Source organism: Dendropsophus ebraccatus, chromosome 15, assembly GCF_027789765.1.
Source record: "Dendropsophus ebraccatus isolate aDenEbr1 chromosome 15, aDenEbr1.pat, whole genome shotgun sequence".
Taxonomy (NCBI): domain Eukaryota; kingdom Metazoa; phylum Chordata; class Amphibia; order Anura; family Hylidae; genus Dendropsophus; species Dendropsophus ebraccatus.
Window position 1 is genome coordinate 13,012,674 of NC_091468.1, and position 10,789 is coordinate 13,023,462.

A 10,789-nucleotide genomic window follows, 5' to 3' on the forward strand; every position below is an offset into this window, starting at 1 on the left:
ACAGGGGGAGAGCGCACAGGGGGGGCTATATACTACAGGGGGAGAGCGCAAAGGGGGCTATATACTACTGGGGGAGCGCACAGGGGGGCTATATACTACTGGGCGCAGTCACCCCCTTTGTACCTAATTTCAAAGGGCTGGTGAGAGAGACAAAATGCCAGTTTTCACACTAATAAGCATCAATTCTGTATGTAAATAGTTCAAAAACATTTGTGAAAAGTAACAAAACACGTTTCCTACTGATGTTCAGCTCGGACCTTCACCTGACAAAAGACCCCGGTAAGTGGCCCCTCACTAAAAGTTGTTGAGTACCCCTGCTATATACGGTTACCTCAGGAAGAGACAGGAAACATCTCCCCATCCACCTGTACAATTTGTACTGTTACCTTGGGAAGAGACCGGAAACTGCAGCATTGGCAGCTTCGTCCATCATCCATCCCCCTTTTAGCCTCAGGGTTTGTCTGCGTGAACGTTGCGTCAGCCGCTCTCAATGGCAGCTCTTCTTCTTTGAACAGTGTTATTTATTGGTTTGCCCAGGGACCCAACAAATCTCAAACTCGCCAATTGACTCATTAAGGTTGCCTGGAAAAAGGGTACCTGGAATTCACATAGACATCTGCAAAGTTACCTGTAACCATCTTATATGTCTTAGTGATTGTCTTCACACCTCAGAGGGTGGTTACTGTAGTGGTACATCATACTGCATGGGGGTCACCGTATATCCTTGTGTCATCCATCTTTGTAAAATCTGGGATTATCTACAATGATAACTTAAAACTTCATTAATATTTAGGCTTCAATTACATTTTCATCTTTCGGATTTAAAATTTCAAACAATAAGTAACAAAAACACAATAAACATCTTTAGTCAATAAAAAACTCATCCGCTTAATTCCAATAACATAGCCAAGTATAACACTATACACCTCTAGGTGTTGTCTAGGATTTGGGTGCAATCTTTAACAATAGAATATACAGAATTGTCTTTATTTCCACAACAATCCCCCCTATGAAGTCTATTCTGTCCCTATAAAAGAACCTCACCCATCTGTCCCAATGCACCGATTCCTCTTCACCAGTTACTTGACGGTTCATTCCTAGTGAATGACCCCCCAATGAGTGGACTTGTGCATAGGAAAGTCAGATGTATTGACCCTCATCTTACTTCACTTAGGGGGGTTATCTTTGGAATTATATACTGTAGATTGCCTCAGAGGTGTGTAGATCTTCTAGTTCACCTCTCTATAGGTTGCAGTTAAAGGTCCCAGACTCCTCTATAAATTTCCCAGTTACTAATATTGAAAAGTTTCCTGATCAATAATCTTGTTTACAACAGTCGTTTCTTTAGGTTCTCCTATGGGCTTACTATATTATAATAGTTTGTTATAATCATCACAAAACTGTTCTCACTAAAAATAAAAAGTTATATAATATCTTATCCCCAGATAGTCTCAGATTAATGGTCATTTGCTAAAAATCTAAATAAAAGACACATAGAAAATGAAATGTGAAACATATATAGAATAATTCTTATATAAGAGTCAGCAGCCTCATAAAACATAAATATATACTCGCATAAATAGGCAATACACATATTTGCACATATAGATACACAATACAAATATAGATACACAATACACACACATACATACATATATATATATATATATATATATATATATATATATATATATACACAATGCATATATGCAAATATAGATACGCTTGCTTCTCTCTGTGTACTTTGTAGTATTATTTATCCTTAGGGTGCGTTCACACCTACAGGATCTGCAGCAGATTTGATGCTGTGTTCAGTTATTTAAATGAAGTCGGCTGCTGAAAATCAGCTGCAGATCCTGTAGGTGTGAACGCACCATTATAGTGGAAGCTGTGGGCATTCTACATGTTCTTCCAAACTTAACTAAATTAACTAAAGTCACCCTGTATCAGAAGCTACAGAAGAAACAAGCTCCCTTATGAGTAAGATTTGGCAAGATGCCCACAAACCACTCAGCGGCACAAGACCCCTTACTCCCATCTGACCCAAGGGTAACCTTGGACAGTGAAATCACAGATTATACAGTAGGCTGGGTTCACAGTACGTATATTTCAGTCAGTATTGTGGTCCTCATATTGCAACCAAAACCTGGAGTGGATTGAAAACACAGAAAGGCTCTGTTCACACAACGTTGAAATTGAGTGGATGGCCGTCATTTAATTTTAAAACAACGGCTGTTATATTGAAATAATGGCCGTTATTTACTATTATATGGCGGCCATCCACTCAATTTCAACATTGTGTGAACAGATCCTTTCTGTGTTTTCAATCCACTCCTGGTTTTGGTTGCAATATGAGGACCACAATACTGACTGAAATATACGTAGTGTGAACCCAGCCAATTATCAGTAAAACTTCTTAGAAAATCCTGTGTAATGAAATTTTCATACACTGGGACACACACTTCACAATTATAATTCAGTAGGAAAAACTATTTGCTTAGAACTTATCAGAAGACACACACACACATATATATATATATATATATATATATATATATATATATATATATTTATATATCCCAATATGATGTACGTGTGGATACACACACACACATAATATATATATATATATATATATATATATATATATATATATATACACATATATATACACACACACACACAAACATACACATGTACAAAGGCTTGTTATACAGCGTTACATGGAAATATGTCAGATACAGTAACAATAAGGCGGGCAACTGTAACAAATATGATAGGACTTAGGAATTTTCACAACAATCTTAAAACAAGTCCAGTAGTCGCGGCCACCTCCTACTCTCATCTGTCTGATACACATCATCTGTTTGGAAGTCCATCCCAATGACTTCCTTTCTCCCCTCCCCAGTCTACTCTGCACTTTACCCATCATTTCTTGGTTCCTATATTTTTCCTCCCATCCTAGTAGTCCTCTAGCGTCTTCTTCCTTGGGTCAGTGCTTTTGGGACTTTCCTCTAGGGATCAGGAAACTCTAGAAACCCCTTTTCCACCTGATTTCTCTATTTTTCCTCTCATCCAAGTGGTCCTCTAACGTCCTCTACCACTCCTTGGGTAGTACTTTTTAGGACCACCTAGGAATTAAAGGGGTTATCCAGCGCTACAAAAACATGGCCACTTTTCCCCCTACTGTTGTCTCCAGATGGGGTGAGGTTTTGCTGCTCAGTTCCATTGAAGTAAATGGAGCTTAATTGCAAACCACACCTGAACTGGAGACAACAGTAGGGGGAAAAGTGGCCATGTTTTTGTAGCGCTGGATAACCCCTTTAAGGATACTCTAGGAACCCTTACCCTCCTCCTGGTTCTGATAAATTATATAACAGATCCAGAGGGAGAATAGCAAAATAACAAATACTATAAGGGTGGTGCAGAGTTCTCCCAGTAGGGAAAAGGAGTCACTCATTCGATCAGCTGGTCCAAGTATAACTATATTGCTGGGTTCTTTCTAAACAAATGGCATGGCATGCACTTTTACTCAGTCTATAACATGCTACTCACCAGACCTAGGCAAAACCCAGAGGAAAAGGGAGGCACAAAGCAGTGTAAGAAGCTTAAGTGTTCTTACCCGTGCCAGCGCTGTTTTCACACGAAGTCTGTGCGTTCCTCCTTGGGTTGCTTTCGTGGTCCAGGTGTGCAGCATTCAATTGAGGTGTAGAGGCCAAGCCCCACGTTGGGCGCCAGATAATGTTAGGGTGAGACCTCAAATGGAAGTCTCAGCTATACCTGGGGGCTGTCTAATTAAAAAAGTATGGCATCTGCAGTCTGCCAAGGACCAGAAAGGACACGTGAGGCAAGCAGAGTCCAAACTGATTCTGTTTATTATAGGAATATCACTTATTTTTATATCCAAGACCACTTCAAGGGTAACAAGAGAAACCAGAAAGTTTACATTTGTTGCATGAGCGGTCATAGTATCTAGTATCTAGTGTCCTTGCAGTCATCTATTGGTAACAACTCCCGGCCTTGACATGAAGCAAAAAGCAAAGCAGAGCAGAATTCTCATTGTAACAGATATCAGATACCAGGTGTACACAGATGCTGCAGAGTATTACACCCTGCAGACTATAGAAGAGAATACAGCAGTGATCTCAGATACCAGGTGTACACAGATGCTGCAGAGTATTACACCCTGCAGACTATAGAAGAGAATACAGCAGTGATCTCAGATACCAGGTGTACACAGATGCTGCAGAGTATTACATCCTGCAGACTATAGAAGAGAATACAGCAGTGATTAGATACCAGGTGTACACAGATGCTGCAGAGTATTACACCCTGCAGACTATAGAAGAGAATGCAACCGGATAATTCCAGTTATCTCCTCCCTCACATGACCTAACTGCCACACAGGTGGTATCATCTATGACATCAGCGGAATCAATGACATCACATTGCTGGGCTAACTGTTCTGTATGTCCGGGCTGCACTGGAGTCTTTTAAGGGTTAATACTCGGACAGGATGGAGGTGTCTAGAGTGCTGGCAATCTGTTTGCGTTTTAGCTTTTGCTATGGAGGAGAGGAGGTCTCAGGGTCATCACCAGGTAATGTCTTCATACTGGAGGGAGGTTATTATACTAAATGGAGACTAAACATAACTGTATATCAATCCCAGATTGTAGGAAACCCTGATATATGGTGCAGCTTGTAAAGTGTATTTAATATCTGTATTTCCCTTCTTAGATCCGGTGGTAGAGAGTAATGCCACCCAACACGACGGAAGCGGACAGAACAGTAAGTAGTTATTTCCATCCTCATCATCTCCAGAACAGAAAGTAGTTATTTCCATCCTCTCCCTTTTCTGCCTCGAGGTTCTTCTCTATGGAGTAGAGCGACCATTCCAGGGTGGGATTCGGAGATCAGTCCTAAAAAGCCACAATGATGTTCATCATACACAAAGATCAGTCGCCATATTTCACTGTCTGGTTCTACTACCTCCAGCCCGAGATGCCACTGCCTTCTCTATATATAATTATTACAAACTGTGGCATCAGGAGGGTCTAAAGATCCCCCAAATGGTTTATAGAGAAATATTAACAGAATGGTAATAATAATGGGATTATAATAATCCATTCATCTCTGTGTTTATTACAGGCAGAGGCAGCGTTGGCCTTATAGTCGGCCTGGTCCTGACATTGATCGTGATCGTCATCATATCCGGGTAAGTTCCCGCTCTTGAGCTCTGACTGTAGAAAATTGTCATCTCCATTAGTTTGTCTAAGGCTCCATTTACACAGAAAGATTATCTGACAGTTTATCTGCCAAAGATTTGAAGCCAAAATCAGAAACAGACTATAAACAGAGATCAGGTCATAAAGGAAAGCCTCAGATTTTTCCTGTTTTCAAATCCATTCCTGGCTTTGGCTTTAAATCTTTGGCAGATAATCTGTCAGATAATCATTCTGTGTAAATGGACCCTAAGACTTTGCTTTCTTTCACAGTGCTATATATTGGTTCTGTCGCAGACATCAGAGGCGTCGCAGAGCAAAACCCATGGATTTAGAGGAAGTTGTCGTCCATGAGCCAGGTAATAATTCCTGTGGATTTGCCATAAGTGTCCCTGATGGATATTCTCCTATAAAAACCAAACCCATAAATCTATTGTACAGCCTTTCAAGACCTGGTTACAGCAATAACATATGGTTTCCCCTTTTACACTGCAGATATTCCAAAAGCCACGGAAAAAGAGGAGGATGAAGAAGCCCAGAGGGAAGAGACAAAGAGCCCAAAGGAGAGAGAACCATCAATATATGGAGAAATCCACTGTATCCCAAATAACTTCACAGTGGAGGCAGAAACCATCATGGAGGCAGAGCCTAAAAAGACAGAGTTCCATCCTGGGCTCAGACAGACAGAGGAGGCAGTGACACCGTCTGCCAAAAGAAAACAAAAATCGATGGCTAAAACATTTAGAAATATCCGCTCTATGTTCAAAAACAGCAAAAAGAGCCGAGCGGATGAAAGGAAAAAAAAGAGAAGAGAAGTGTAAGAGAGTCGGCTCCTGGCTGGAAAAGAGGAGACGGAAGAAAAGAAGAAGCCTGGAGAGAAAATTCCATCCAACATCTCGCTCCAAGAAGGCTTCCTGGCTGTGCTGCTCATCCCGCCGCTGAATTCCGCCAGAGTTGTCCTGAGTCCACACCTAAGGATGTTCTTGTCTCATCAATAAACATCCATAAATACCAATGGCTTATAGGCATTTATTATTACTCACTGTTTTGGGTTATGTTGGATTACATCAACTGACCGTGTATCAATACGTGTAATAGCGATGTGCGGCCGACGGCTGATGATTAAATAAACTGTATATATATTACCTGTCCACGCTCTCGGTCTCCTCCTGCCCTCTGTTCTTTTCCCGAGGCCACAGCTTCTCTGAGCTCACAGCTGCTCAGCTAATCACTGTCCGGGACCAATGCGGCCTGTCAGCTCCGAGAAGCTGCAGAGCGCGGTGCCGGGAAGAGACCAGAAGGCAGGAGGAGACCGGGAGCATGGAGAGGTTATGTATGAATAGTTTAGGCCAAGGGCTGCATAGACTTTGTTAATGATGTCCGTGCAGCCCTTGCTAAACAATAACCAAGCCATGTATTAGGCTCAGTAAACAAGTACTGATCTAGCAGATTTACGCTAATTTACATAATCAATTGGGCTGCCATTGGTCGTTCTCATAGGACCCTTAGATGCTGTTAGGTGAAGTAGCTTTTATATACCCAGCTGTGCTTCTAGGATGTAGAAAACGCTTTTATTCTATCAATTTCAAAAGAAACAGTCACTGGAACTGCTCTATCCTGGCTCACGATATGGGACCCCACGGGTGGATAAGGATAGGAGGATAGATCACTGGTTGGTGCTCACTACTGAATGGGGTATACGACGATTTCAAACATCCAAAAAGAGAGGAAAGATGAGGGCATCCTCATGGTGGGTGTCTGGCGTCCTTGCTAAGCCCGATGTGTCCAATACTTTTAATGCACGTATAAAGATGAAATAAAGAAAGAAGATCACGCTATATGGTGAGTGCCCTCATCTTTCCTATCTTTTTGGACGATTTTATTCTATGATACAAGGAGTAAAGGAGGCTTTTCCAAGCTCTTGATCTGCTGCAAGCTGGACACCTCCTCTCTCACCCTCGCTGCATGATCTACACCAGGAAGCTGAGCCCCAAGCAGGGTCAGGTATGGGAGAGGGGAGTAAGGAGGGCAGGGCCGGCTCCAGGTTTTTGTGGGCCCTTGGGCGACAGAGCCTCGGCGAGCCCCTTTGAGGAGCAAATCACGGAGAGACAGACGAGGAAAGATTTGCAGCAGAAGAAACATGCGGCTGCTGCATATCTTTCTCCTCCTGTATCTCCTGATCTCTGCAGTAGTCAGGACTCTGGATGAGTCAGACCCAATGACAGGATTATATATATACACACAGAGCAGGAGCTGTATACAGAACTAGCAGCCCCAGTATGATATATATTAGGGATGGTCCGAAACTGCCGAACTCTCGGCATCGATTCCCTCTGTCTGCAGCCTCCGTGCAGCGGGTGGATACAGCGGGAGGACCGCCTGGAAAACTGGGATACAGCCATAGCCATAGGCTGTATCCCAGTTTTTCAAGCGGTCCTCCCGCTGTATCCACCTGCTGCACGGAGCCGGCCATTTATTTATTTATATACAGAGCAGTAGCTGTATACAGAACTAGCAGCACCAGCATGTAAGATATATATATATATATATATATATATATATATATATATATATATATATATCTAACATGCTGGTGCTGCTAGTTCTGTATACAGCTACTGCTCTCTGTATATATATACATCTGTATATATGATGCATGAGATATATATATATATATACACACACACAGAGAGCAGGAGCTGTATACAGAACCAGCAGCACCACTCCTGTATACAGCTCCTGCACTGTGGATAGATAGATAGATAGATAGATAGATAGGAGGTCCTGCTGTACACATATATATTACAGCAGGACCTGTATACACAAAACAAAACAACTAGAAACGCCAGCACATACAGTAGACCATTAGTTTACAGAGCCTACCGTCTGCCCTCTATCAGGTCAGGTGTCCGATCACATGACCCATGACATCATCACAGGTCCTTCTTACTCAAAGGTCCTTTTCTACCTACTCGGCTGTAGGGAAGACTTGTGCAGGGAGACGTGTGCCTGGGGACCCCAGTATGTATTGGCGGGCCCCTAACTGTCACATGCGGCCTCTAGGGGCCCAGTCCCCTCTGTTACTACACTTTTTTTTTTTACTAACAGAAAAAAAATGTAACAGACGGGAGTGGGCCCCTAGAGGAGCTGTGGGCCCCGGAACTTGCCCTAGTCAGCCGGGTGCTGACGCCGGCCCTGAAGGAGGGGTTACAGCCTGGTGAGAACGCCTCTTTGACTCTTCTTTCTATAGAGTAAAAGCATTTTTCTACATTCTGGAAGCACAGACAGATATGTGAGAGGTACCATGGGGGAGATTTATCAAACATGGTGTAAAGTAAAACTGGCTCAGTTGCCCCTAGCAACCAATCAGATTCCACCTTTCATTCCTCACAGAGTCTTTGGAAAATGAAAGGTGGAATCTGATTGGTTGCTAGGGGCAACTGAGCCAGTTTCACTTTACACCATGTTTGATAAATCTCCCCCCATGTTTTTCCTGGTCCTAACTCTATCTAACAGTGTCAGCAGTTTTAAACATGAATTGCAACTGACAGATTAACCACCTCGGGACCAGACTGTAGCGCTCTGGCGCCTGCAGCAGCAATGAAGGGGTCACGTAACCCCTTTCTTTCTGGGGTGCATTCAGATTGGCATTTTTGAACAGAAAACGGACTTCAGCAGTGACCTGGAAAAAGGCCAGAAATCAAAAATTTGTCTTCAAACACAAAGTAAAAATAAATAAATGAATATGCAAATGCATAGAAAAAACACCAAACAAAAAAGGATGTGTGAGGGCGCCCTGAAGACTTCTCTTGACTACAACTTGTCTCAACAGAATCTGTGAGACAAACATTTTAGGCTCTTTATATCAGCACCATCCTCGCCTCTATACAAAGTCCCCATGTATTTGCAGATTACTGTAATATACTGAGGGGTTGTTGCAACCTTAGGGCTCACCTTCTGTAACCTTCCTGTCACGGTGGGGTCCGAGGGTGCTGGGGCCCTTCTCCTCTCTGCATATACCCAGGGGAATATCTTTAATAAAAGTCTTTACACAGTAGCGGTACAAGTATATGGAAACTTAACTTGAAGAATAACTTTGTACAATCCAATACAAGGGCATCTGATGATGAATATATGTTGGCTTGATCAGAGTCCTTATCTTCATGGGGTTTACCTTGGTTACTAGAACTTGGACTTGGTAGATAGATAGAATTACAAGAATAGCGTAGACAGACCTGTTCCAGGGACTTTGCGGTTATTCAGCCTTTATAAAGGTACGTGTGAATAGATACTTGAAGTTACTGAAAAGACTTTACGCTGTCAACGCTCAGTTGCATGCAGCAGGAAGACGCATGAACACACTGACTTGAGAGCCAGGAAGATATGGACGGTGAATGGGTAACCCTCTAACACTTCACCAATCCGACAGCAGGCACTAATAAATACAGAGAATGTCTTACTGAGACTTTGAGGACACATATTAATCCTTAGAGCTGCCTGAAAACAGGTTAGGAGACTGAACATCATGTCTGACAGGATTACTGAGGTGATGCAGGAAGGTTAGATGTGACTCTGGCCAAGCCAGATCCCCAACTGCCAACTGACAAGACCCGCACAGCCCTCTGGGGTAAAAGGTGGGTGGAGCCAGCTTTCCCCTGGCCAATCACTAGAGGCTGATGGGTTGCAGGGGAGGAGCACTTATCAAGCTCAACACTTGTTTACAAACATATAAATTGACCAATCAATATTCTCCTAGTGGGTTGCTATGGAAACTGTAATAACACTTGTACCTATAGAGGTCAATACATAACAGCATATTAAACAAATACATGACAAAAAACAATGCTCATTTAAGACATTACCACAAAAGAGGCCAGGAAGAGACACAAACACATAGGCCTCAATACAGACGGTCCGGGGTTGCCAAGGCAACAATATACCTCCAGACGCCTGACAATATATACCGGACTGGGCCATTTCATATTGCTCCACCAGGGGCGCATTAATTTTACCATAGGCCCCGGACTGTTCACCAATTTTGACCCCCACCCTACTGTACATATGGTAGCACTAGCGTGGTGTTTGTAGTACAGGATAGATAATGTCATGCTGCCATGATCTGTGCAAAATCGTGGTAAAAAACATATATTTTTTACTAATCATAGCAAAGCTGTAGCCAGGGACAATACTCCACTGAAAGTATAAGTCTGTTTGGGTGGCCATGGGCCCCCCAGGAGCTCTGTGCCCCGAGCCACCACTCGAAAAGGACCTATTATAATCTTCTACTGTGCTCCCCAGAGTAATAGTGCCAACTCTGTGCCCCATATACGTTTCAATATTATTATTATTATTTTTTTTTTTATTAAACAGGATTTTTAAGATAATTTTTTACAACAACACAAAGTGAGCAGTACAGAGTATTCAATGTAAATCAAGTAGCAAGATCAAAACAGCAAGAAATACACTCTTATAAGGGTGCATAACTTGGTGACTGATAAAAATACAGGGGGATAAAATCCTGGGATAGCTGATAAGATAGATACAAAGCTAGATTAGGGATAACGCCA